This window comes from Balaenoptera acutorostrata, chromosome 1, assembly GCF_949987535.1.
Source record: "Balaenoptera acutorostrata chromosome 1, mBalAcu1.1, whole genome shotgun sequence".
Classification (NCBI taxonomy): Eukaryota; Metazoa; Chordata; class Mammalia; order Artiodactyla; family Balaenopteridae; genus Balaenoptera; species Balaenoptera acutorostrata.
This window is the reverse complement of record NC_080064.1, coordinates 147,382,150-147,387,428: the sequence shown is the minus strand read 5'-3', so window position 1 is coordinate 147,387,428 and position 5,279 is coordinate 147,382,150.

Here is a 5,279-nt window from a genome sequence, read left to right as displayed (position 1 = left end):
ACCAAAGCCTAGATTACTGGATGCAAATTTATCCAGGTGTAACATGTGTTTTTTCCCCTGTGGTAATTTTCCCCAGATTTGTCTCTGTTGTCCTCAAGAAATTGGAATGAGAATATAAACATGGTTACAGGGTCTTAAAATGTTTTTCTGAAAAATCAGTTAGGGGTGAGTGGCCAAGATGGTGGAGTAGAAAGACCCTGAGATCACCTCCTCCCATAGATACACCAAAATTACAACTATTTATAGAACAACTATTGATGAGAAAGATGAGGAGACTAGCAGAAAAGATCTCTTACAACTAAAGGTATAAAGAAGGAACCACAGTAAGACAAGTGTAAGGGTGGAGAGGAGGTATAGTCAAGACACATACCCCCAGGTGGGCAACCAACATATGGGAGGATAATTACAACTGCAGAGGTTCTCCACAAGAAGTGAGAGGTATGAGCCCCACATCGGGCTCCCCAGCCAAGAGAGCCTGCATGGGGAAGATGAGCTCCCCAGAATGTTTGGCTCTGTTTGGCCAGCAGGGCTTACTTTTGGGAAAGCCAGAGAGATTTGGGAAAGAGAGACTCCACTCTTAAAAGGTGCACACAAAATCTCACACACTCCAGGACCCAGGACAGAAGCAGTAGTTTGAAAGGAGTCTGGGTCAGAATGATCTGCTGATCTTGGAGAGCCTCTCAGAGAGGCAGGAGGCACCTGGCACTCACCCTGGGAACATACACACTGGTGGTAGCCATTTTGGGGGAGCTGGTTTTACCATGAGGACACTGGTGCTGGCAAGCACAATTTTGGAATCCTCCCTCTAGCCTATTAGCACTGAACCCAGTCCTATCCACCAGCCTATTGACACCAGGACTTGTATGCCTCAGGCCAAGCAACTAGCCAGTCAGGGACACAGCCCCACACACCAGCAGGCTAGCTGCCTTAGACTGCCTGAGCCCACTGCCACCCTGAGACACAACCCTGTTCCCCAGAGGGCCCATGATCTGGCCCTGCACACCAGTGCACTGGCACTAGCTTTGGGGATCCCAGAGCCCTGCACCCAGAAACCATAAGACCCAGCTTAGCCCCCAGTGGGTTAGCACTACCCCAAGAGCAGCCTCAGCCACCAGTGGGTGGGCATCAGCCTCAGAATCCCCTGGGTCTTGTAGCCTGTCATGTTAGGACTCAGCCCACCCACCAGTAAGCCAGCACCAGCTCTGGAACACCTTGAGCTCCTCAGTCAGCTGCCCTGGGATTTGGTCCCAATCACCAGTGGGCAGACACCCTGGACCACACAGCCAGCCATGTCAGGGACTGGCCCCACTCACATGTAAGGTGACACTAGATCCAGGAATCCCAGTCCTGAAACCACATGCCCTGGAACCTGGCTCCACCCACCAGTGAGCCAGCACTATCCTTGGGGCCCCCAGAGCTCTGCAGCCAACAGCATAGTGACATGGCCCTACCCATTGGTGGCCAAAAGACTCTGCACAAGACAGATCCTGGCAACCAACCAGACCGGGAGCCAGTCACACCTACCAGACCACCCACAGTACTCAGTCCATCACAAAAGAAGGACCCACACTGCCCACATAGGGGGCATCCCTAGAGCATGTAGCTCTGCTGGCCAGAAAGTAGTGCACTGCTGGGATGCATGGGATATCTCCTACAAAAGGCCATTTCTCCAAGGCTGGGGAACATAACCAACCTACCAAATACATAAATAAATAAATAAAAATAGCAAATTAGGTGAAATGAGGTAACAGGAGAATATATTCCAAACAAAGGAACAAGATAAAATCCCAGAACTAAGTGAAATGCAGATAAGTGATTTACCCAATAAAGAGTTCAAGGTAAAGATGCTCAGAGAACTCAGGAGAAGGTTGAAAGAACAGAGTGAGAAGTTAGAAGTTTTTAACAAAGAGTTAGAAAATATAAAGAAGTAACAAACAGAGATGAAGAATGCAATAACAGAAATAGAATATACACTAGAAGGAATCGACAGGAGATAAGACAATACAGAAGAATGGATCCATGAGCTGGAAGAGTCCTAAACAGGATCAACTGAAAGAGGACCACATCAAGACACACTGTAATTAAAATGGAAAAAAATAAAGATAAGGAGAGGCTCTTTAAAGCAGAAAGGGAAAAGCAACAAGTTACATACAAGGAACTCCTATAAAGCTATCAGCCGACATTTCTGCAAAAACTTTGCAGGTCATAAGGGAGTGGTACTATATATTTAAAGAGATGAACGGGAAGAACCTACAACAAAGACTACCTGGCAAGTCTTTCATTCATACTTGATGGAAAGAACAAAAATTTCACAGACAAGCAAAAGCTGTTGATAAAAGAGTTCAGGATCACTAAACCAGCTTTACAAGAAATGTTAAATGGACTTCCTAAGCAAAAAAGGAAAGGCCACAACTAGAAATATAAAAATTATGAAGGGAAAAACTCATTAGTAAAGGCAAATATACAGTAAAGATAGTAAATCAACCACATATAAAGCTAGTAGAAAGGTTAAAAGACAAAAGTAGTAAAACTATATATAACCACAAGAAGTAGTTAAGGGATACACAAACAAAAAGATGTAAAATATGATGTTAAAAACAGGAAATGTGGGTTGGGAGGAATGCAGAGTTGTTAAAATGTGTTTGAACCTAAGAGATCAGTAACTTAAAATAACTATACACACACACACACACACACACACACACACACACATACGTATATGACTCTACAAGAGACTCACATCAGATCTAAAGACACAAACAAACTGAAAGTGAGGGGATGGAAAAAGTTATTCCATGTAAATGGAAATGAAAAGAAAGCCAGGTTAGCAATACTTATACCAGACAAAATAGACTTTAAAACATAGATTGTAACAAAAGACAAAGAAGGACATTACATAATGATCAAAGGATCAATCCAAGAAGAAGTTACAACAATTGTAAATATATATGCACCCAACATAGAAGCACCTAAATACATAAAGCAAGTATTAATAGACATAAAGGGGGAAATTGACAGTAACACAATAATAGTAGGGGACTTTAACAGCCCACTTAAATCAATGGATAGATCATCCAGACAGAAAATCAATAAGAAAACACTAACCTTAAATGACATATTAGACCAGATAATCTTAATATATATATATATATATATATATATATATATATATATATTAAACATTCCTTCCAAAAGCAGCAGAATACACATTCTTTTCAAGTGCATATGGAACATTCTCTAGGATGGATCACATGCTAGGCCACAAAACAAGCCTCAGAAAACTTAAGAAAACTGAAATCATATCAAGCATCTTTTCCTTCCACAACACTATGAGATAAGAAATCAACTACGAGAAAAAAATTGCAAAAAACACAAACACAAGGAAGCTAAATGATATGCACTAAACAACCAATGGATCCCTGAAGAAATTAAAAAATACCTGTAGACAAATGAAAACAGAAACACAATGATCCAAAGTCTTTGGGATGGGGCAAAAGCAGTTCTAAGACGGACATTTATACTGATACAAACCTACCTCAGGAAACAAGAAAAATCTCAAATAAACAACCTAACCTTACACCTAGAGGAACTAGAAAACAAGAACAAACAAAACTCAAAGTTAGTATAAGGAAAGAAATCATAAAGATCAGAGCAGAAATAAATAGAGATTAAGAAGACAATAGAAAAATTGTTAAATTAAGAGCTGGTTCTTTGAAAAGTTAAACAAAATTAATAAACTTTTAGCCAGACACATCTAGAAAAAAAGAAAGAGGGCTCAAATCAATGAAATCAGAAATGAAAAAGGAGAAGTTACAACCAACAGCACAGAAATACAAAGGATCATAAGAGATAAATATGTACAATTATATGCCAATCAAATGGACAATCTGAAGGAAATGGACAAGTTCCTAGAAATGTACAGTCTCCCAAGACTGAACCAGGAAGAAACAGAAAATATGAACAAATTACCAGTAGTGAAATTGAATCAGTAATTTAAAAAAAAAACAAACCTCTGAACAACCAAAGTCCAGGACCAGATGGCTTCACAGGTGAATTCTACCAAACATTTAGGGAAGAGTTAATGCCTATGCTTCTCAAACTATTCCAAAAATTTCCACAGGAAGGTACACTTTCAAAGTCATTCTGGCAAGCCAGCATCATCCTCATAACAAAACTAGGCAAAGATACTGCAAAAAAAAGAAAATTACAGGTCAATTTCACTATGAACATAGATGTAAAATCCCTCAACAAAATATTAGCAAGCTGACTCTTGATCATACATGATCAAGTGGAATTCATTCCAGGTATACAACAATGGTTCAATGTCTGCAAATCAATCAATGTGATATACCACATTAACAAATTACAGAATAAAAATCATATGATCATCTCAATGGGTGCAGAAAAAGCTTTGACAAAATTCACCATGCATTTATGATAAAAACTCTCCACAAGGTGGGTATAGAGAGAATATACTTCAACATAACAAAGGCCATATATGACAATCCCATGACTAACATCACACTCAAAGGTGAAAAGCTGAAGCATTTCTTCTAAGATCAGAAACAAGACAAGGATGCCTACTCTTGCCATTTTTATTCAGTATAGTATTGGAAGTCCTAGCCATAGCAATCAGACAAGGAAAAGAAATAAAAGGAATTCAAATGGGAGAGGAAGGAGTAAAACTGTCACTATTTGCAGATGACATGATACTATACATAGAAAATCCTAAAGATGCCACAAAAAAAAAAAAAACAACCCACAAGAGCTCATTAATGAATTCTGTAAAGTTGCAGGATACAAAATTAACATACAGAAATCTTGCATTTCTATACATTAACAACAAATTATCAGAAAGAGAAATTAAGAAAACAATCATATTTACCATCACATCAAAAAGAATAAAATACATAGAAATAAATCTAACTAAGGAGGTAAATATCTGTACTCAGAAAACTCTTAGACACTGATGAAAGAAACTGAAGATGACACAAAGAGATGGAAAGATATACCATGTTCATGGATTGGAAGAATTAATATTGTGAAAATGACCATACTACCCAAAGCAATCTACAAATTCAAAGCAATCCCTACCAAAATACTAATGGCATTTTTCACAGAACTAGAACAAATAATTCTAAAATGTGTATGGAACCACAAAAAAACATGAATAGCCAAAACAATCTTGAGAAAGAAGAACAAAAATGGAGGTATCACATTCCGTGATTTCAAACTATACTACAAAGGTACAGTATCAAAACAGCATGGTATTGGCACAA